Source organism: Bufo bufo, chromosome 4, assembly GCF_905171765.1.
Source record: "Bufo bufo chromosome 4, aBufBuf1.1, whole genome shotgun sequence".
NCBI classification, from domain to species: Eukaryota; Metazoa; Chordata; class Amphibia; order Anura; family Bufonidae; genus Bufo; species Bufo bufo.
The window spans coordinates 287,202,046-287,226,469 of NC_053392.1; the positions used below are offsets into that span (position 1 = coordinate 287,202,046).

The 24,424-nt window shown below is 45.1% G+C and overlaps 1 protein-coding gene across 2 annotated transcripts in view; it reads right to left on the bottom strand.

Annotated features, from left to right (window-relative positions):
* Nucleotides 1–13,505, bottom strand: part of FILIP1 (filamin A interacting protein 1) — a 240,705-nt gene extending 227,200 nt beyond the window's left edge. For both annotated transcript variants that reach the window (XM_040428664.1, XM_040428661.1), the window contains exon 1: nt 13,159–13,505. The gene's annotated coding sequence lies outside the window, so the exon portion shown is untranslated. The remainder of the gene's footprint in view (nt 1–13,158) is intronic.
* Between the last annotated feature and the right edge of the window lie 10,919 nt (nt 13,506–24,424).

Here is a 24,424-nt window from a genome sequence, read left to right on the forward strand (position 1 = left end):
GTGAGGGACTTGTTACAGATTTTGCAGTGGGGCTCAGGAGCTTCAATGTATGGCCCTGGGGGGACCACATACTGTAGAACACAAAGATTACATGACCATGGAAATGATTAGCACTCAATTCACAAATGACCCTGCTATACTTCAAAACATCCTTCTACTGACCCCCTATGGGGTTAGTTTGAGGCACAAATCACATAGATGAAAATAATACATTATTATTGCTCCCACTGGACCCAGTCTAGCTCATCTAATCATATCCGCACGGACCTTAACATTATCTGTGAATCAACAGTAAATAGCAGGAAATATTCCACCTTATGCTGGAAAGACACAGATTACATGGTACATTCCGTCCAACACAAGAATCTGGCTCCACGTCTTACTGTGTGCTGAGAAGTAGCAACCAGACTTGTCAGGGTTAGTTTACATTACACATTCTTCTAATTACCCCTTTGATGTGCACCATCAGCAATAATACCATTTAATTTACATGCCAAAGCCGTCTTAGCAACCTGTCAGATACTCTATTAGATTATTGACACAGAAATCTGCTGAGCAAATAACATGAGAATAAAACCTGAAAAGAACTAAAGTGGCCATACACATTAGAGAAGTGCCTGCCAAACTGACAATATCAGAAGAACCGGCTGACCATCTAATGTGTATGGTGTGCCCCCAATCCTCCCTGATGGCAGAGAAAGAAGGGTCAGGCATGTTGGATTCATGCCCGCTCTTTTTGTTCCGAGTTGTTGCCAAGGTAGGTAAGCCACTGCCAGAGATGTCTTATTTCTCTCTCCCTATTGAGAATACAATCAATGTACACTGCTCAAAAAAATAAATAGAACACTTAAACAACACAATGTAACTCCAAGTCAATCACACTTCTGTGAAATAAAACTGTCCACTTAGGAAGCAACACTGAGTGACAATCAATTTCACATGCTGTTGTGCAAATGGGATAGACAACAGGTGGAAATTATAGGCAATTAGCAAGACACCCCCAATAAAGGAGTGGTTCTGCAGGTGGTCACCACAGACCACTTCTCAGTTCCTATGCTTCCTGGCTGATGTTTTGGTCACTTTTGAATGCTGGCGGTGCTTTCACTCTAGTGGTAGCATGAGACGGAGTCTACAACCCACACAAGTGGCTCAGGTAGTGCAGCTTATCCAGGATGGCACATCAATGCGAGCTGTGGCAGGAAGGTTTGCTGTGTCTGTCAGCGTAGTGTCCAGAGCATGGAGGCGCTACCAGGAGACAGGCCACTACATCAGGAGACGTGGAGGAGGCCGTAGGAGGGCAACAACCAAGCAGCAGGACCGCTACCTCCGCCTTTGTGCAAGGAGGAAAAGGAGGAGCACTGCCAGAGCCCTGCAAAATGACCTCCAGCAGGCCACAAATGTGCATGTGTCTGCTCAAACGGTCAGAAACAGACTCCATGAGGGTGATATGAGGGCCCGACGTCCAGGGCCGGCCTTTGGGGTGTGCGGGCTGTGCGGCCGCACAGGGCGCCATAGTAACAGGGGCGCTGGGCGGCCGACAGCTCGCAATGTAATATGCGGCAGGCGAGGCTGAACTTGTGTTCTCCCTCGGGGCGCCCCCTCCATCTAGCCCTCCCCTGTCTGACCTGATTCGTTCCTCCTCCCCTGTGCCTGACCTGCCTGCTGCCCCCGCCGCTGCCAATAAGAAGAGACAGGAGGAGGAGGGGAGGGGCTGTGGCCACTGCGCCACCAATGAAGATAACTGACCTGAAATACAAATACAGGAGGCGGGTGCCGGAATCAAATAGCCGACACCCGACCTCTGTGACAGGGAGCTGCGATCAGCTGCAGTTGAGTTAACCCTTCAGGTGCGGTACCTGAGGGGTTAACTGCCGCTGATCGCAGCTCCCTGTCACAGAGGTCGGGTGTCGGCTATTTGATTCCAGCACCCGCCTCCGGTATTTGTATAAGAAACGTTGGTGGCACAGTGCGCCCCCCCCCCAACACCCCAGTATAAGAAACGGTGGCACAGTGCAGCCCCCCCTCCCCAACACCCCAGTATAAGAAACATTGGTGGCACAGTGGGAAGTGCCAGTGAGGGTTAAAAAATAATTTAAAAAAATTAACTCACCTCCTCCAGTTGATCGCATAGCTGCCGGTCTCCTGTTTTCTTCAGGACCTGTGGTGACGTCACTGAGCTCATCACATGACCCATTACCATGGTGATGGATCATGTGATGAGCACAGTGATGTCACCACAGGTCCTTTGACAGGTCATGAAGAAAGAACAGAAGACGATCAATTGGAGGAGGTGAGTTAATTATTTTTTAACCCTCATTGGCACTGCCCACTGCGCCACCAATGTTTATTATATTGAGGGGGGGCGCACTGCGCCACCAATGTTTATTATATTGGGGGGGGCGCACTGCGCCACCAATGTTTATTATACTGGGGTGTTGGGGGGGGCGCACTGCGCCACCAATGTTTATTATATTGGGGGGGCGCACTGCGCCACCAATGTTTATTATATTGAGGGGGGGCGCACTGCGCCACCAATGTTTATTATATTGGGGGGGGGGGCGCACTGCGCCACCAATGTTTATTATACTGGGGTGTTGGGGGGGCGCACTGCGCCACCAATGTTTATTATACTGGGGTGTTGGGGGGGCGCACTGCGCCACCAATGTTTATTATACTGGGGTGTTGGGGGGGGGGGGCGCACTGCGCCACCAATGTTTATTATATTGGGGGGGCGCACTGCGCCACCCATGTTTATTATACTGGGGTGTTGGGGGGGGGGCGCACTGCGCCACCAATGTTTATTATATTGGGGGGGCGCACTGCGCCACCAATGTTTATTATACTGGGGTGTTGGGGGGGCGCACTGCGCCACCAATGTTTATTATACTGGGGTGTTGGGGGGGGCGCACTGCACCACCAATGTTTATTATACTGGGGTGTTGGGGGGGGCGCACTGCACCACCAATGTTTATTATACTGGGGTGTTGGGGGGGGCGCACTGCGCCACCAATGTTTATTATACTGGGGTGTTGGGGGGGCGCACTGCGCCACCAATGTTTATTATACTGGGGTGTTGGGGGGGGGCGCACTGCGCCACCAATGTTTATTATATTGGGGGGTCGCACTGCGCCAATGTTTATTATATTGGGGGGGCGCACTGCGCACAACGATGGGTTAGGGAAATTTCACAGCAGAGTGCGCATGCGCTGGGAGCCTCGCCGGCGGTTAGGGTAGGGAAAAATTATGGGCCAGTGCACAGGTGCGGTGATCGGATGGATGTTCTCAGCTGGACACCGGACGACACTGCGCATGCGCTGGGAGCCTCACCAGCGGTTAGGGTAGGGAAAAAGCACTGGCCCGTACGTAATTTTTCCCTTCCCTAACCGCTGGTGAGGCTCCTGGCGCATGCGCACTCTGCTGTGAAACTTCCCTAACCTGTCGTTGTGCGCCTGCGCGGCGCTGCACACCTCCTCACGTCATGTCCGGTGCGACTGGAAGTGACGAGGGTAGGGAAATCTCACGAAGTAGGGAAGTATAACATTACACCGGCCTTTGGGGTGTGTGGGCTGGTAACTACTTGGTTGGATAGTCAGCCAGCCTATGCCATGATGCCAGCAACAAGCAGTGTTTTTTTTTTTTTTGGGGGGGGCGCCACAAGGTTAGCTCGCACAGGGCGCCTGAACACCTAAGGCCGGCCCTGCCGACGTCCACAGGTGGGGGTTGTGCTTGCAGCCGAACACCGTGCAGGACGTTTGGCATTTGCCAGAGAACACCAAGATTGGCAAATTCGCCACTGGCGCCCTGAGCTCTTCACAGATGAAAGCAGGTTCACACTGAGCACATGTGACAGAGTCTTGAGACGCCGTGGAGAACATTCTGCTGCCTGCAACATCCTCCAGCATGACCGGTTTGGCATTGGGTGAGTAATGGTGTGGGGTGGCATTTCTTTAGAGGGCCGCACAGCCCTCCATGTGCTCGCCAGAGGTAGCCTGACTGCCATTAGGTACTGAGATGAGATCCTCAGACCCCTTGTGAGACCATATGCTGGTGCGGTTGGCCCTTGGTTCCTCCTAATGCGAGACAATGCTAGACCTCATGTGGCTGGAGTGTGTCAGCAGTTCCTGCAAGACGAAGGCATTGATGCTATGGACTGGCCCGCCCGTTCCCCGGACCTGAATCCAATTGAGCAGATCTGAGACATCATGTCTCGCTCTATCCACCAACGTCACGTTGCACCACAGACTGTCCAGGAGTTGGCAGATGCTTTAGTCCAGGTCTGGGAGGAGATCCCTCAGGAGACCGTCCGCCACCTGCAGGAGCATGCACAGGCGTTGTAGGGAGGTCATACAGGCACGTGGAGGCCACACACACTACTGAGCTTTATTTTGACTTGTTTTAAGGACATTACATCAAAGTTGGATCAGCCTGTAGTGTGTTTTTCCACTTTAAGTTTGAGTGGGACTCCAAATCCAGACCTCCATGAGTTGAAAAATTTGATTTCCATTTTTTTTATTTTTGTGTGATTTTGTTGTCAGCACATTCAACTATGTAAAGAACAAAGTATTTCAGAAGAATATTTAATTAATTCAGATCTAGGATGTGTTATTTTTGTGTTCCCTTTATTTTTTTGAGCAGTGTATATGTGGGTAATGTGTATTGGTGGTTCCTTGATATTTTTTGGGGGGAGGCTAGAGCTCCATAGCGACTTTTAGTTGCACAATGCCCATGGTAAACTTTGCACAACCTCAGCGTTTCTCTATGGCTGGAAAAGGATGGACTTCTGTTGATTAAGGAAACACTGAGGTTGCACATTCAAAAACTGTGTATCTTACTCTGTCACATTTCTGCTCTGCAAGAACAGCTAGGTCACAATGACTGACAGCCTTGCTGGTACCACAAACAGAAATTCAGGAAACAGTTTAGCAAATTTTTTTCCTTAGAACATTTTCAAGTAAAATTTTCTTACCAGTGGAGAGGAGAATGAGGAGCCTACAACTAAAATGGAGCCCATCCTGGGTTATGTTTATCCACAGGCAATACCCACTTCCTTCCATGCAGAGAATAGAGAATGTGTTAGCATGGTAGCCCGTGTCCACCGCTGTCCTGCTCTCTCTCCCGGGTGGGCACGGATACTGCTTTACTCACGTTCCTGCTTGGCAGTCTGGCTGTCATCCTCACCCACAGCGGGCCTGGCCACAGGAGGCTTATGCTTCTCCTGCAGGCCAGAGCTTGCGGCTCACTGTTGCGCTAGTTCTCACCATGTATGCATGCTCCTTCGCTCTTAAAGGACCAGCACATGCACATACTAATTCTTCCCCATCCTATGGCTGGCTATCTTTGGGTATATATCTCGGGATATATAAAGCACCTTCGCAAATTGGGGGGGGGGGGGGGGGAAGGGTGCCTGAGCTTAGGTTCCTAGCTTGCTAGTTTACCAGTAATGGGGTGCTATTCTGATTGTCTGACCATGTATTGTACCACTGCCTGTTTCTCTTCTGCCTGCCAGTACCCTTTGTTGCCTGTCCTGACCTCGGATTAGTTTCATGGAATTGTATAAACTCTTCCTACCCTGACCTCCGCCTGCTTACTGACTATGAGAACTGCCTGGCCCCTTGGTGCTTTGAATCGGGTTCTCTGACCCTGGTGTTGTAGCTGCCAACTGCACCAGGAAAATTCCAAGAGGTAGTGGCCTGGCGGCTCACCTGCAGCGAAGAGCAGATTCCTTTGTAGGGGTTAAAGGGTGAAAACAGGAGACGAGTAGGAATAGTCCAAAGCCAAACTGGTTAATTGGTACAGTGTGTCCACCCCCACTTCCCATTACAGAATGTGTGATTATTGAGTCGGTTAAACCTCAATTTGTTGCTAGCATTTTGTGGCCTGTGGGAGGGGAAGTCTCATGTCAGTCCGCTGCCAATGTGGTAGAGGGCCGAGGCAATAAAGAGCTGAAGACACATAGCAGATGTGTTGGTAAGTACCTTGAAATGACTGAAACAGATTTCCTTGATTATATACAGTATAGGCCTTATTCACACATCAGTGTTCGGTCAGTGTTTTCTATCAGTGATTGTCAGCCAAAACCAGGTGCGGCTCTAAACACAGAACAGGGGCAGATCTTTCCCTTATACCTAATGTCAGTGGAGGCTCCGCTGCTGGTTTTGTCTCACAATCACTGACCAAAACACTGACGTGTGAATGAGGCTTATACAGCAAATTCAGCCATGATTTTCATTACTGGACACTTTGGCAGAAAAAGTTATCTATTTTCATATGTTATATCTCTTGCCCCCCATTTGAATGGAGCAGACTGCCACTCCATTCACCATGGCAGGGGTCAGCAACCTCCGGAACTTCAGCTGTTATGAAACTACAACTCCCAGCATGCACACTTGCTAGACTGTTCTCGGAACTCCCATAGATGTGAATGGAGCATGCTGGGATTTGGAGTGCTGGAGGTCTGCTTGAGGTAGCCAGGCGCTGTAGAGTATCTGAGGCAGTCTTATATAGAGATAAATGGAGAAGCCGAAGATAGGAGGTAACTGTATACTGTAATATTGTTCTACCTGAAGTTACTTATGTACAGCATCTCTGTCAAAACATCCGCAGAAGATATCAAATGCTTTCTTTCCCAAATGCTTTTTTCTTCACAAGTGCTTTTATTCTTCACAAGTGTGATTTTACCAACATAAAGTATTTAATTATTAATAAAGCTATTCTGAAAAACACATTATCTATTGGGTCATATTTGCTAGCACCCACGTCCCTTGGCACCTGCTTTTGAATTTTTTCTCTTCACTTATCTTTCAGAAGAATGATAAGGATTCCTCCGTGGTAATGTCTGGAATGTGGAAGCAGAAGCAAATGACAGTAGCTGCACTTAGAACTGGATAATGCTTCCTTGCTTTACTCCCATTGTGCACATTACATAATAGTACAATGGTCTGTTCTGTGAAATTTTAAGCTACATGTATCCCAGTGAATTATCTCCTACAGAAATCCTAAAGAAATTAGATATTACAGTCATATGAAGTAAGGGCCCCTTTATACAGGCTGACTATAGCGATAGGGATGAACATTCGTACTAAGACTTGTTCCCGATAACTATCTCATGTAAAAGTGCCACTGGTCACCTAATGAAAGAGCGAACGCTCATTGTTATATTGGCAGTCTGTGTCTTCCAATATCTCCCCAGTCTACAAGGGTATGGCTGTCGGACCACTCACCTATCCTCCTGCTGGAAAAGTGCCTGAGCAATAGTGTGTTCTAGCTTGCTAGTTGCCTGCGGAGGTGCACTGTTATCGTTCTGATCCTGACCACTTCCTGTTTATCGGATTTGCCCCCTTTGCTGTCTGAGCTCTGTCTGACTTCCATGTATAACCTGAGCTGACCACTCTAACCTTTGGCCCATTAATTGGATTGAATGAACTCTGCCTGTCCTGACCTTGGCTTGTCCCTGACTACAGTTTTGCATCAGTGCTAGTGTCTATTTACCTCCAGAAGAAAGTAGTCACTTGAACGGAGACTACACCAAGAGGTAGAAGCCTAGTAGTTCCCCTGCAGCAGAGACCAGATCCCTGTACAGGGGTTTAACCCCTTAAGGACCCAGGATGAGAATCCTCTTCCTAAATGGCAGGCACTTGGCAGTTACTGACAGCCGGATCCCTGCTGCATCCACCAGCATCGGTGATAACGCCGTTGCCGGTGGAGTAACCCCTCATATGCCGCGGTAAGCGGTGAATTGTGCTGCATTGAAATTGTGCTGCATTGAAACAGGGATCAGACCCTGTAATGTTGAAGTCCCATAGTGGGACAAAAATAAAAAATAATAAAAGCGAAAAAATATGTTTAACAATAATTTTTTTTTTAAAGTTTCAATAAAATAAAGCCCATTTCCCATAAAAAGAGACATATAAAATTGTCAAAAATAGAAAAAAAAAAACAGACATATTAGGTATCACTGCGTGCGTAACAACCTGCTCTATAAAAATATCACATAATTTACCTTGTCAGGTGAAAACCGTAAAAAATAAAAACCGTGCCAAAATAAATCAATTTCTTGTCACCATGGATCACACCATACACAAAGTGTAATACCAAACGATCAAAAAGTAGTATGTACTTCAAAATAGCACCAATCAAACCATCACCTCATGCAGAAAAAACTGAGCCCTTACATAAAATAATCTCCCGAAAAATAAAAATAATATGGCTTTCAGAAAAAGGAGACACAAAAACATGATTTATTAAAAAAAATGCTTTACTATGTAAAACTGAAACAAAATAAAAATAAAAGAAGACATATTTGGCATTGTCATGTCCATAACAACCTGCTCTATAAAAATAGCACATAATCTAACCTGTCAGGTGAACACCGTAAAAAAAACAAAAATAAAACATTTTTTGGTTACCTTGCCTCACAAAAAGCGTAATATAGAGCAATCAAAAGTCATACATATCACAAAATAATACCAATAAAAGTGTCACCTTATCCTATAATTTCCAAAATGGGGTCGCTTCTTTGGAGTTTCTACTCTAGGGGTGCATCTGGGGGACTTTAAATATCATACGACAACTTAAAATTATCCCAGTGAAATTTGCCCTCCAAAATTCATGTGGCGTTCCTTTCCTTCTGCACCCTGCCGTGTGCCCGTACAGCAGTTTACGAGCACATGTGGGGTATTTCTGTAAACTGCGGAATTGGGGTAATAAATATTGAGTTTTATTTGGCTGTTATAGTTGGCTTTTATTTGAATTAAAATGGAAAATCTGCCAAAAAAGTGAAATTTAAAAATGTAATCTACTTTTTCCTTTAATTCTTGTGGAACACCTAAAGGGTTAACAAAGTTTGTAAAATCAGTTTTGAATAACTTGAGGAGTATAGTTTCTACAATGGGGACATTTATGGGTGGTTTCCACTATGTAAGCCCCAGAAAATGACTTTAGAATTGACTTTTACATTTTAAAATTTGCTTAAAAATTTCTAAGCCTTATAAGATCCTAAAAAATAAAATTACATTAACAAAATGATGCAAACATGAAAGTGGACATATGGGAAATGTAAAGTAATAACTATTTTATGATGTATTACTATCTGCCATTATTAAAGCAGATAAATTCAAATTTGGAAAATTGCTAATTTATGGAAAAAGATAGGACATGTCCTATGTTTTGCGGTGTGGAGGCATGGACCAAAATGTCCACGGAAGCACATCAGAGTGCTTCCGCAGGCTTCCGATCCGTGCCTCCGCGCTGTAACTTGAGGATTATGTAACCATTCAAGTTAATAGGTCCACTCATCCATGGTACGGGATTCACAGTATATTGCAGAACATCCGTTTGCGGTCCACAATACGGGCACGACAGCCTACAGTCGTGTGAATGGACCCTTATTAATAATGCCATACTGTTTCATGGTACTCTGTCATGTGGCGTCCAGCATATTCCCAAACATAGGAATATGACTCATCTAGTGAACTCCATGCTGCACATGGCACTGTTCTCACTTTTTTGAACAGTCCTGATCAATCACACAAAATGCCATATCCCCTATTCTAACTCAAAAAGAAATTGGTGTCACAAAAAGTGACTGGTGTGCCAAACACTCAATGTAATGATGTCTATTTATCTGCACCGCATTAATATCTCTCTCTCTAGTTATCTCATTTAATACTGGTATATTCATTTCTTACCACTTAAGCAGCTGTTGACATGGATCAACACTAAGTTATAGAACAGTACACTAAGTAATTACAGTATGTGCTTACCTTGCCAATAAGCCTAAGGCCCCATTCACACAGCAAAATCCACAGCATAAAAATTGTTTGGTGGTGGTTTTAGTGGAGTTTGTTTTTTACAAGTTTTTGAATCGGGTTTCTCTGCTTCCTCATTGACTTCTATGAAAATTCACAATCAAATCTGTTCCAAAGAAGCAATGTGTCACGTCTCAAGCATTGTTCAAATCAGCTACTGAAAAAACCCTCTATCATGTGCACATGGTTAAAAGGGTTCATCTCTGAACTCGGGCATAGCCTCTTCCTCACTCATTCAGATTGAATGAGTGGAGCAATTTCACACTCCGATGCTCCCCCTTGCCCTGAGCTGAATCACGCAGGGCAAGGACTGTTTTGTTTACACTCTCACACTGCTAGGAAGAGGCTTCCGCCTAGCAGTGATCCCGGTGACATCACCGGCACTAATGGGTGGTCTATAGTGCTGCCTAAAGACCAATACGAAGCTGCTACATTCTGAACGGGGTTTAAAGCACACATTTTTAGCTTCCAATTAAGGCCTCATGCACCCGATTGTGTCCGTTTTGCGGTCCTCAAATTGCGGATCCGGAAAACATGGATGCCGGCCGTGTGCGTTCCGCATTTTGCAGAACTGAACGTCTGACCCTCAATAGAGCAGACCTATCCTTGTCCATGATATTGAAGTGAATGGGTCCACATCTGACCTGCAAAAATGCGACTCGGATGCGGACCCAAACCACGGCCGTGTGCATGAAACCTAAATGGCAGATTTTACCCATGTGAACATGGCCTCAAAAGTTCCAGGATTATCATAGACAGTGCTCTAAAAGCACATAAACAGGGCAGAGAAACATATCCTAATAGCCTAGTTACCATTAGTACTTGTGATGAAACAACCCATCTAAAACTCCATACAGCTCTGTTTTCTACAATATATCCAGTCTACACAATCCTCTATGGAGGTCATTTGTCAAAGACTGGCTTTTTACGCTGGTCTTTGATAGCTCCTCAAGCCCAGGCCTCGTCATAAATTAGGCGCACCTTCGGTAATCCTTGCGCTTGGAAAGAAAACTATTCCAGCCCTTGACTGGAGTCGTTTTTACTCCTCTTTTAACGTCTGTTTCCAGTTGGTAATGTTGGTACATTTGCCAGGGCGGGCCCCTGCCATGGCCACTCCCAAGTGGTGATGTCAGTGTAAAAACACCCGTATGACATATTGTCGCAGGGGCATTTAAAAAGTCACAAAAAAAGATCTTGTGACTCTATTTACGCCAAAAACTGCTGTAGGGATGCTAGTAAAAGACTAAAAGGGATTGTCCAAGGTTTAAAAAACATGGCTAGTTTATTTCTACGATACCAATAAGCAATAAAACAAAAAACTAAATCGGAATGCGGCTGCACAACACAAAGAGAACTCAAGTGTCAAAAACGAGTAGCTCCTAGATGGGACAAACCCAGACACTCAGCCTATACACAGATATAATACAAAAATGTATATTCAAAAATGTATCTTTATTGAAATCGATAAAGCAAATAAACAGATGCATAAATTGGCAAAGACAGACACATCCACATGGAGAGTGCACACAATACATCGGGACATCAAGTTATAGCATTGCTAGTAATGGAAAAGGTGGGATGGAAAAACAAGTGTGAATAAATACAAAATCAAACCATGTGGCTCCCCCATCTAGATAAAAAACATGATTCACAACATGTGCACAATACAGACCCGGCTAGTGGCACCTCCTAGAGACCCCGACACGTGTTTGGCATCAGCTTCCTCATTAAGAATAACTTGATGTCCCGACGTATTGTGTGCACTCTCCATGTGGATGTGTCTGTCTTTGCCAATTTATGCATCTATTTATTTGCTTTATCGATTTTAATAAAGATACATTTTTGTATTATATCTGTGTATATGCTGAGTGTCTGGGCTTGTCCCATCTAGGAGCTACTCGTTTATTTCTAAACCAGGGTCCCACATGTCAGGTGTGTCTGGTCTGGCAGCTTGACTCCAGTGAAGTACATGGGGCTGAGCCACAATATCACATACAACCTGTGGATGGGGTGGTGCCTTTTTGGGGATAAATCTAATCTTGTACAACCCCGTTTAACAAATCAGCAGCACAAAAATCTCTCTTCTGCTGATAGTTTGCCCCAATGCATCAGCATAGGTAAAATACATCAGCCTGGAATCCAGGTTGTTTAGATAGCAGAGGACTGCCTGGACTGAACACAATAGAACGAAACTCTCCGCTCTGAGAAGTATTATGCTTGTACAAGTTCTCAGCTTCTGGATATACTGTAAACAAGAATGTTCCCATTCACTGACAGCAAACAGAAATCCAAACCTTTAGATCCTACTCATGCCTCACATAGCTCATTTGTTTAGGTACATGGTGGGGCTACATGGCGATCCGGGCCGCAAGCTTCTGTCACACAACCAAATATCGTTGTGTGGCAGTGCAGCCATGGAAATGAATAGGGTCGCAGTGTGACTCACAAGTTGCTGTGACCGTAGAATCACAAAAAAATCCCACCCCTTTCAGTTCAATGGCTGCTCTTCTACGCGGTGATCTTTGGGTGTGTGATGGGTGCTGCGGCCAAGTTTACCATGTAGCCCCAGCTTTACAACAGTACACATGAACCACTATTACCTGTATGCTACTTCTTCAGATTGTTGCATTCCTCTACATATACATATTATCTATCTGTAGTGTTATTTATTTTATGCACTTATATAGCGCTGACATATTCCGCAACATTTTACAGACATTAGCTCAACACTGTCCCCAATGAGGCTCACAATCTAAGTTCCCTATCAATATGTCTTGGGAGCGTGTAAGGCAACCGGAGAACCCGGAGGAAACCCACGCAAACACGGGGAGAAAATACAAACTCCGTGGAGATGTTGTTCTTAGGCTACCTTCACACCAGTGGTAGCTACAATCCGGCAGGTTGTTCTGGCAGGCAAGTGGAGGATCGACCACAGCATGCAACGGTTTGTGTCCGGCGGGTTCACCGCTTGCCAGCCGGTAGGTGGGCAGAGTGTCCACCAGACCCCATTATACTTAAGGGGGCCGATGGACATTCCGTCCGCATCCGGCAGTGCCGAATCCGGTGAATTCCGCTAGGCTGACGGAACAACCTGCCGGAATTCACACTGTTGGTGTGAAAATAGCCTTAATCTGATTTGAACCCAGGACCCCCGCGCTGTAATACACCAATGCTAACCACTGATCCCCATGCTGCCATATCAATGACATCATACAATATTATATCCCACCAATTGTTATCATCACAACACTAACAGCTTCCAAATCCATGTAGTCTGAGCACTGCACTATATATCTCCAAATATAGAAAATCTCATTCCAAAAATGATATCAGTAAAACAGTCATTGCTTACCTGTCTGTATAGATGCACCACAGAACGTGTGGGTCACAGGGGCAGCGGCTGTTGACTTTTCTTAAAAAGCAGAACGTCCTATGTAGAGGAACCTTGTGACATTCACAGAACATCCACCACACACAAGCAGAATGTGCTCCACTCTGGGCTGTTACTGGTACGATACAGATATCCCAGTCATAGAAAGAGGAGGTCGCACATACTCCCAGCTGGATGAAAGGGTTTTTTTTTTTTGCCTTTTCCCTTGGACTGTTGCTAGGTGTTATTGGGGTTTGGCAGTATGGCTTCTGAGATAATGTTTCCTCTCCTTTGGTCTCCTGAAGTTCTGGTAGACTATGTGGAGCAGCTTCTGCGGTGCTATATATATCTGCTGTTCTCAGCCAGTCAGGCTTGTCAACAGCTGAGAAGTCTGGAGCATTCTTGCTGCTGTTGTAAAGCAGCCTAAAGTTATCAGTGGACTCCCTGAGATTACTGTCCGGTGAGCTCACCGCCAGACAACAAGCAGCTATTCTTATAACAAAGGCAGTCACCTTATCGCTAGCTTTAACGTATACCACTGGAGCGAGTAGCTCTCAGGCCCAGTCCATGCCAAGTGTCAACTTCTTAATCAGCTTGTCTATTCAGGCAATGCAAAAGCAGTTCGATATCTCACCTGAACAAAACCTGTGCTAATCTTTAAAGGGCTGTCCAGTTTTTTTTTTTTTATTTGCACCCCAGGCAGTTGTACCTGTGAAAGAATCCATACTCACCTGCCCTCTGCGGCTCGCTGGCTCCCTTCACTGGTCTTTCGGCCTGCTTCTGTCAACTTCTGCTCAGAAGATGTCATGGGCACTGCTGCAACCAATGACTGGCCTCCGCACTGACATATCCCCAAGTAGCATGTGACCCAACAGTGACGCACTGCTTGGGTATACAGTGCCTTGCAAAAGTATTCCCCCCTTGACTTTTTTCGTGTTTTGTTACATTACAGCCTTAAGTTCAATGTTTTGTTAATCTGAATTTTATGTGAAGGATCAGAACACAATAGTCTAAGTTGGTGAAGAGAAATGAGAAACATATATAGATAAAACTATTGTTTAGATATAGAAAACAGAAAATTGGCATGTGCGTATGTATTGACCCCCTTTGTTAGGAAGCCCATAAAAAGCTCTGGTGCAACCAATTACCTTCAGAAGTCACATAATTAGTGAAATGATGTCACCTGTGTGCAATCTAAGTGTCACATGATCTGTCATTACATATACACACCTTTTTTGAAAGGCCACAGAGGCTACAACACCTAAGCAAGAGGCATCACTAACTAAACACTGCTGTGAAGACCAAGGAACTCTCCAAACAAGTAAGGGACAATGTTGTTGAGAAGTACAAGTCAGGGTTAGGTTATAAAAAAATATCCAAATCTTTGATGATCCCCAGGAGCACCATCAAATCTATCATAACCAAATGGAAAGAACATGGCACAACAGCCAACCTGCCAAGAGACGGCCGCCCCCCAAAACTCATGGACCGGGCAAGGAGGGCATTGATCTGATAGTCAGCACAGAGACCTAAGGTAACCCTGGAGGAGCTGCAGAGTTCCACAGCAGAGACTGGAGTATCTGTTCATAGGACGACAATAAGCCATATGCTCCATAGAGATGGTCTTTATGGCTGAGAGGCCAGAAGAAAGCCATTACTTTCAGCTAAAAACAAAAAGGCACGTTGTGAGTTTGCAAAAAAGCATGTGGGAGACTCCCAAAATGTACGGAGGAAGGTGCTCTGGTCTGATGAGACTAAAATTGAACTTTTCAGCCATCAAAGAAAACTCTATGTCTGGCGCAATCCCCACACATCACATCACCCAAAGAACACCATCCCCACAGTGAAACATGGTGGTGGCAGAATCATGCTGTGGGGATGTTTTTCAGCAGCTGGGACTGGGAAACTGGTCAGAGTTGAGGGAAAGATGGATGGTGCTAAATATAGGGATATTCTTGAGCAAAACCTGTACCACTCTGTGCGTGATCTGAGGCTAGGGTGGAGGTTCACCTTCCAGCAGGACAATGACCCCAAACACACTGCTAAAGCAACACTTGAGTGGTTTAAGGGGGAAACATGTAAATGTATTGGAATGGCCTAGTCCAGTGGTGGGCAACCTTTTTTTTCAACTGAGCCAAATCTCGCCAAAACCACGATTGAAATTTATTTTGAGAGCCACATTTTTAAAACCGAAAATACATAGGATGGTACACTGTTTTTAGTTTCAATAAGTTTTTATTGAGAATATTCTGCATGCAAGTATCCACATAGGTCGGGTACTGTGGGACTCTTTGCACCGGCCCTGTCACGTGGACGTGACCAGAGCCTGTGCAAGGATTTTTTGGCAACACAAGCGAAGCTACATCTCGGTGACCCCCCCCCCCCCCCTCCCCGCCCGCAGCTCACCAGGTCCTGGTTCTGTCTGCAGCAGCTGGCTTCTCCTCTGTGTGGTCCTGATATCTTCGATCTGCTTCAATCTGGTTTGAGGACTGTACTTTTCGCCCTATAAGATGCACATAGGTTTTAGAGGAGTATAATAAGAAACAATATTTTCCATTATACCTCAGGTCAGACCAGCAATCAGACCCCCAATGTTAATCATACCTCAGATCAGCCCCCCATATCAGCCGTCAGCACCCCATCCATCATGCCCATGTCAGCCGTCAGCCCCCATCCATCATGCCCCCCATGTCAGCCGTCATGCCCCTATGTCAGCCGTCAGCCATCAGCCCCCCATTCATCATGCCCATGTCAGCCGTCAGCACCCCACCCATCATGCCCATGTCAGCCGTCAGCACCCCATCCATCATGCCCATGTCAGCCGTCAGCACCCCATCATGCCCATGTCAGCCCCCATCCATCATTACCCCCCATGTCAGCCATCAGCCCCCCATGTCAGCCATCATGCCCCCCATGTCAGCCGTCAGCACCCCATCCATCATGCCCATGTCAGCCCCCATCCATCATGCCCCCCATGTCAGCCATCATGCCCCTATGTCAGCCGTCAGCACCCCATGTCAGCCGTCAGCCCCCCATGTCAGCACTCCATCCATCATGCCCATGTCAGCCGTCAGCCCCCATCCATCATGCCCCCCATGTCAGCCATCATGACCTTATGTCAGCCGTCAGCAGTCAGCCATCAGCCCCCCATGTCAGCACCCCATCCATCATGCCCATGTCAGCCGTCAGCACCCATCCATCATTACTCCCATGTCAGCCATCATGCCCCCCATGACAGCCGTCAGCCCCCATCCATTATGCTCCCTAATGGGGGACAATGTTGGAGTCTGCACCATCAGGGGGGGTGACATGATGAGGGACAATGTTGGAGTCGGTACCTGATATATCACTGGGGTCTGGCTGGAGTGGGGTCGGTCTGGTCCTGGCTCCAATCTCAGCTGGCTCTGCCTTAAGGTGTCTTCTCCAGAGTCCAGACTAGAGTCCAGCAGTGTCGGCCAAGTTCCAACAAGTTGTGCCTCAGTGTTACTCTGTGACTGTGTTCTTCTGCTGCCAGCCTGGAGGGGCAGCTTTTACAGGCCACAGCAGACAGAGCAGCTCCGCCTCCTCGCCTCCCTCCGCCGCGGCCCCACTGACAGTCAGTGACGCCTCCTTTGGCCTGAGCGCCGCACGGCACACATGTAGGCAGGACAGCCGCAGGCCGCCGCCCCCGAGAGGAGGGAGGGGAGCGGGCGCCCGGCACACAGAACAGTGCTCCAGACTAAAAAAAATACCTAGTAGCCATTGGCTCCTGAACTGAAAAATTTAGGAGCCAAATCAAATTTTTAGTCGCCAAATCGAAACTGAATCAAAATTTTGGTATCGTGACAACGCTACGCCGATCAGATCGGCGTAGGGTTGTTTTGAAACCAAAATTTTGATTCGCTTTCGTCACCATAAAAAAGCATTGTGATACTCAATACCGTGCAAAAAAAAAAAAAACACCAAAAAAAGCTGCGTGCATTTCGCATTTTATGAAACATTCGGCCCATAATAGAACAGTCCTATGCTATTTTTTGGGGTGACAAGGTGACTAAAAAATGGCGAATGCTCACCGCATAGGAGATATTTTTTAATAATTGAATAGTTTGGACTTTTCGGACGCAGCGCTATGTAATATGTTTATTTATTTATTGTTTATATATTTTATATGTAAAATTGGGAAAGGGGGGATTTAAACTTAATATTTTAAAGTACTTTCAGAGTAGCGTTTTTCATTTCTGGCATAGAGTTCCGTCACAGGGGCTCTATACCGGAAAAGAACTGATCAGGCATATCCCCATGCATTCTGAATGGAGAGAAATCCGTTCAGGATGCACCAGGATGTCTTCAGTTCAGTCATTTTGACTGATCAGGCAAAAGATAAAACCGTAGCATGCTACGGTTTTATCTCCGGCGAAAAAAAATGAAGATTTGCCTGAATGCCGGATCCAGCATTTTTCCCCATAGGAATGTATTAGTGCCAGATCCGGCATTCAAAATACCGGAATGCACCCGCACTAAATCCGGACCCATTCACTTCTATGGGGCTGTGCACATGAGCGGTGATTTTCACGCATGGTTCCTAGGATGAAAGTCTATTCACTGTATTATTTTCCCTTATAACATGGTTATAAGGGAAAATAATAGCATTCTTTAATACAGAATGCTTAGTAGAAGGTCAATATAATAAACATTGGTGGCGCAGTGCGCCCCCCCCCCATCACCCCAATATAATAAACATTGGTTGCGCAGTGCGCCCCCCCCTCAATATAATAAACAATGGTGGCGCAGTGCGCCCCCCCATCACCCCAATATAATAAACATTGGTGGCGCAGTGCGCCCCCCCATCACCCCAATATAATAAACATTGGTGGCGCAGTGCGCCCCCCCATCACCCCAATATAATAAACATTGGTGGCGCAGTGCGCCCCCCCATCACCCCAATATAATAAACATTGGTGGCGCAGTGCGCCCCCCCTCAATATAATAAACAATGGTGGCGCAATGCGCCCCCCCCATCACCCCAATATAATAAACATTGGTGGCGCAGTGCGCCCCCCTCAATATAATAAACATTGGTGGCGCAGTGGGCAGTGCCAATGAGGGTTAAAAAATAAAAAAATTATTAACTCACCTCCTCCAATTGATCGTCTCCTGTTTTTGCTTCAGGACCTGTGGTGACATCACTGTGCTCATCACATGATACATCACCATGGTAATGGTCCATGTGATGAGCTCAGTGACGTCACCACAGGTCCTGAAGAAAGAAGTAAGAACAGGAAACCGACAGCTACGCGATCAACTGGAGGAGGTGAGTTGATTTTCTTTTATTATTTTTAACCCTCATTGGCACTTCCCACTGTGCCACCAATGTTTATTATACTGGGGGGGGGGGGGGGGGGGGCGCACTGTGCCACCAACGTTTATTATACTGGGGGGGGGGGCGGCGCACTGTGCCACCAACGTTTCTTATACAAATACAGGAGGCGGGTGCTGGAATCAAATAGCCGGCACCCGACCTTTGTGACAGGGGGCTGCGATCAGCTACAATTAACCCCTCAGGTACCGCACCTGAAGGGTTAACTCAACTGCAGCTGATCGCAGCCCCCTGTCACAGAGGTCGGGTGCCGGCTATTTGATTCCAGCACCCGCCTCCTGTATTTGTATTACAGGTCAGTTTTCTTCAATGGTGGCGCAGTGCGCCCCCCCCCCCCCCTCCTCCTTCCGTCTATTCCTATTGGCTGAGGCGGCGGCAGCAGCACAGGGGGGAGGGAGAGACTCCTCCTGCGCTGCTGAGAACTATCATCAGCTCCTGTGCCCGCCGCTGTATTGAGCAGAGCTGCGGCCGCGGGTCTAGTCGCAAATGGCGACAAGACTAAAAAGTCGCCATCTGGAGCCCTGCAGAAGAGCCGCATTAAAGTGTGTAAAGAGCCGCATGTGGCTCGCGAGCCGCGGCTTGCCGACCACTGGCCTAGTCAAAGTCCAGATCTCAATCCAATAGAAAATCTGTGGTCAAACTTAAAGATTGCTGTTCACAAGCGCAAACCATCCAACTTGAAGGAGCTGGAGCAGTTTTGTAAGGAGGAATGGGCAAAAATCCCAGTGGTAAGATGAGGCAAGCTCATAGAGACTTATCCAAAGCGACTTGGAGCTGCGATTGCGCAAAAGGTGGCTCTACAAAGTATTGACTTTAGGGGGGTGAATAGTTATGCACATTGACTTTTTCTGATATTTTGTCCTATTTGTTGTTTGCTTTACAATAAATAAAAATAAAACATCTTCAAAGTTGTGGGCATGTTCTGTAAATGAAATGATGCAAATCATCAAGCAATCCATGTTAATTCCAGGTTGTGAGGCACCAAAATATGAAAAAAAAAAGTCAAGGGGGCGAGGCACTGTACATTGCCACAGAAGCCAGTTATTGGCTACAGTTGCGCACATGACCGTGTCCGCTTATAGGACGGGGACCTGAAAACTGGAAAAGAAAGCCAGTGAGTATGGATTCTTCTGCAGGTACAGCTGTCTGGGGCGAATATTGAAAAAGAAAGTTGCACAACCCCTTTAAAGGTATCTGGCAGCAGCGTATTTCCTTAAAGGGGTTGTCTCACTTAAAGAGAACCTTTCACCATTCCCGACATGTCTGTTTTCATAGCTCCATGCATTTCCCATGTAATAACAATTCTGGAGCATCTATTCTTATGTCTCTATGTTGTGCCATTCCTTTATTATTTCTACTAGAAGTTATGAATGAATTGCTATTAGCCTTCAGTAAGGGTACAGAGGGGAGGAAACCAGTTGGGGGTGTGTACCTGCAAAGTCTGAAAATGGCTGCACTGATTGGATAGGGTGAGACTGTGCAGGTACACCCCCCCCAGCTGGTAACACCCCTCTGTACCCTTACTGAAGGCTAATAGCAATTCATTCATAACTTCTAGTAGAATTAATGAAGGAATGGCACCAGATAGAGCGATAAGAATAGATATTCAAGAATTATTATTACATGGGGAATGCATGAAGATATTAAAACAGACATGTCAGGAGCGGTGAAAGGTTCTCTTTAATCAAATGGCATTTATCATGTAGAGAAAGTTAATACAAGGCACTTACTAATGTATTGTGATTGTCCATATTGCCTCCTTTGCTGGCTGGATTCATATTTCCTTCACATTATACACTTCTCCTAGAGACCGGCCCTTTTTCCTATAATGTGCAAGCACGGTAACCGATCCTGGATTGCAGGGTGGTCGTAACCCCTGAAGCCGTGTATAATGTGATGGAAAAATGTATGAAGCCAGCAAGGGAGGCAATATGGACAATCATAATACATTAGTAAGTGCCTTGTCTACATGATAAATGCAATTTCCTGAAGTTAGACAACCCCTTTAACCTTACTCTTTAAGGCCTCATGCACACTGGGTAAAACTGAGCATGCATATGTATGGGGGGCAGGGGATACAGGGAAAAGCTGCATGCTATCTACCATGCATGACCACCTTTAGCATTGACAACCATACTGATAACCTGGTCACACATATACGGTGGCTGCTGGCAGAATGGTAATATAGTCATACATATTACATTGTCCGTGAATGTGATTGTGAGCTCCACAGGGGAGGGGACTGCGGAGTGTGCTACCTCCATGATTTCTAGGTCCTTACCATGATAAATATGATTACTGAGACTTGTAAAGCAACATGGTGGATGTAATCGATCTGTACGATGCTTCAGCCCTGTATTTTGTGTTTTTCAGCCCTGTGACATTCTCTAACTTTCTCTTGAACATCCATCAGAGAAGAGCACGGGAAATAGGAAGGTAATAACACCGGCTTCTATTATTAGACTCATCCAGCTGCATCCAAAGACAATATCATTTTGGGTGGAGGTACACGATGAAAATGCAGGTGTGAGTGAATGGATGGGTGGATACATGGACAGATAAGGACACTACTAAGTGACCTTGTGTTACAAACATTTCTGGTAATTTATTTGTTGTTTCTTTACCTTGTACACAGGAACATTGGGGGTCATTTATTAAGACCGGCGTTTTAGAGGGAAAGACGCTCGCAGGCTGCCAGCTTCCTCACCGCGGCTGCGCCGAATGCTGAACGGCGTGAGATTTCACCAGAGCACAGGCTGGCAGACAGATGAGAGCGCTGCCTGGCCCTGTCAATCAGGACTTGGAGGAAGGCGACAAAGGTGGGAGAACGGAGCCTCTAGGAGCAGGAATAACCCGTCCCCCCCGATCCTAGAGGCTAATTAGCATATTATAAAAGTTAGATTTCTGGCCTAACGGGGGCATAGATAAAAGTAGGAATAGGCTAGTTAGGTTTAGCTGACATTAGCACATCGCTAATATCCGCTAGCTTAATAGGGTTAAATCTGGTGACAGAAACCCTTAAAGAAAAGTTGCATATTGCAGCGCAAACAACCGTTTGGCACAACCAGTGCCAGAAATACACCTAATATAGGCGTATTTATAATCGTAAATGACACCCATTGTTTGTACCATTACTGTATCAGATATGAAAGATCAGATATTAAGAACTGATAAAATCTGCCTACAGACAACATAGATTACAAGCAACTATACTACCATTGAAAAGAAGTTTAAAGGGGATGTCCAAGTTTAAAAAAAAGCTTTATGAGATTAGATAGATGGATAGATAGATAGACAGATAGATAGACAGACAGATAGATAGATAGATAGATAGATAGATAGATAGATAGATAGATAGATAGATACTGTAGATAGATACTGTAGATAGATAGATAGATAGATACTGTAGATAGATACTGTAGATAGATAGATAGATACTGTAGATAGATAGATAGATAGATAGATAGATAGATAGATAGATAGATAGATAGATAGATACTGTAGATAGATACTGTAGATAGATAGATAGATAGATACTGTAGATAGATAGATAGATAGATAGATAGATACTGTAGATAGATAGATAGATACTGTAGATAGATAGATACTGTAGATAGATAGATAGATACTGTAGATAGATAGATAGATAGATAGATAGATAGATAGATAGATAGATAGATACTGTAGATAGATAGATAGATACTGTAGATAGATAGATACTGTAGATAGATAGATAGATAGATAGATAGATAGATACTGTAGATAGATAGATAGATAGATAGATAGATAGATAGATAGATAGATAGATAGATAGATAGATAGATACTGTAGATAGATAGATAGATAGATAGATAGATAGATAGATAGATAGATAGATAGATAGATAGATAGATAGATACTGTATATGAGATAGAGAGAGATCAATAGATAGATATGAACTACTTACTCTAGCCACTTTCTTCATTGCTTCGTATGATAACTGGAAGCCTTTGAGGACTTGTCTGTTATGAAACTGAATGATATGGGTTTTCCTGTACATATCCAGTATCACACCCTCCTTTCTATATTCTCCACAACACAAAGTGGCAAGAGGCCAAGGCTACTATTACAGCTTATACTGAGATAATATTGTGGTTGTCCACTAAGAGCTACAGGAACAAACAACAATTGTATGTCTTGTTTTAAGGCAAATGCACAAAAATACAATTCAACTCAAAAAACAATATCTTGCATCAGGATGGGTCTGAATCAGACATCCACAATCTTTTTTGGTTGAAGCACCACACTGGAAGACTGAACTGATTTCAAGGCCACAATTAAACTTAAAGGGGTTGTCTCACTTGAGCAAATGGCATTTATCATGTAGATTTTACATAGGCTGCTATTTGCTGAAGTGGCACAAACCCTTTAATGGGATATTTTGAGACATTTATGGCAAAAGTACTGTATATTAAAGAAGCACTCCCACTAAATTTTGTATTCTCTGAGCTGTTAGAAAGGTAAATTATGTAATCTGTAGTGAAGGTAATCTTCTCACCAGTTACTGTATTTATGAGTTATCCCCTCCCTTCTGATCCTCAGCCGTGTCATGTGGCCAGCAATCAGACTTTCCAAATAACACCGCATCTTATGTGTGGACAAGAAGTCACTTTCTCTATGTATTCCTATGGGAGCCTCAATGTCAGTCTCATAGGAATGAATAGAGAAGTGACTGACTTCTCCTGTCCTGTGTCAGTTGGAAATCAGAGAGTTGGTCACATGACACAGCTAAGGATTGGAACAGAGGTTAGATCTATGTTATTATAACGGAGGTAATAAGATTACGTTCACTGCCGTTGGAGATCAAAGTGTTGATCACATGACACAGCTAAGGATTGGAACGGAGGTTAGATCTATGTTATTATAACGGAGGTAAAAGGTTACGTTCACTGCCGTTGGAGATCAAAGTGTTGATCACATGACACAGCTGAGGATTAGAACGGAGGTTAGATCTATGTTATTTTAACGGAGTTAAGACAATTACCTTCACTACCGATTACATCATGCACTTTTCTAACATGTCAGAGAATACTAATTTTTGTAGGAGTGCTTCTTTAACTAATATGATAATGTCTGATAGGTGCTGGTTACACTTCCAGGACTCCCACCAATCTGAAGAATGGGCGTCTTCCTCTCCTCATGTATAGATGTGTCTCTCTGCATTGTCTCCAGAGTATAATGAGACGATAATAAAGACTTTCCCCAGAAGAGGAGACCAGCATGATAAGCTGATTAAATAGTGGGGCACATGTTTTGGTGTAAACCAAGAATACCTAGGGAAATCACATACTGAATGTCCTTTCAGTAATGTTTGACCATTAAGGGAACAAGGTAAGGGTTGTTCACCTTTGCATCAGAGGTTTCATTTCGGGGCTTCTGTCACAGATTCTGTCTAAAAGAGTGGACTTAGAAGGCCTGCATGCAGGACTTTTATGTCCTGTATAAAAGCAGTGTCCTGAATGGAAATCAGGCACACGCCATTATATCAGTAGGGTCTGTTCGATCCCCATGGGCTTTAGTTAGGTGCCTAAAACGCCACTTACGTTATTTTTGTGATGGAGCAGAACAATGGAAATTGTTAATGCTGGTGGGAACATGGCCTATATAAACTTCTGTCCATAAATGAAATATATTTCCAGGACTTCTAGATTCTTCACTTTACCCACTCTTATAATAAGGTTTCATTCTCTATGACATGGGAGTTTACCTCAAGAAAGAACAAATATAGGATAATCCTGAACATGTGTAACATAGAGTCATCTGTTTGCACGATAAGATAAACCCAGTAACGTTTCTGAGGCTCCTCGAGTCTAATATATAGATTTGTCATTACCGTTGCTCAGATACAGCTTA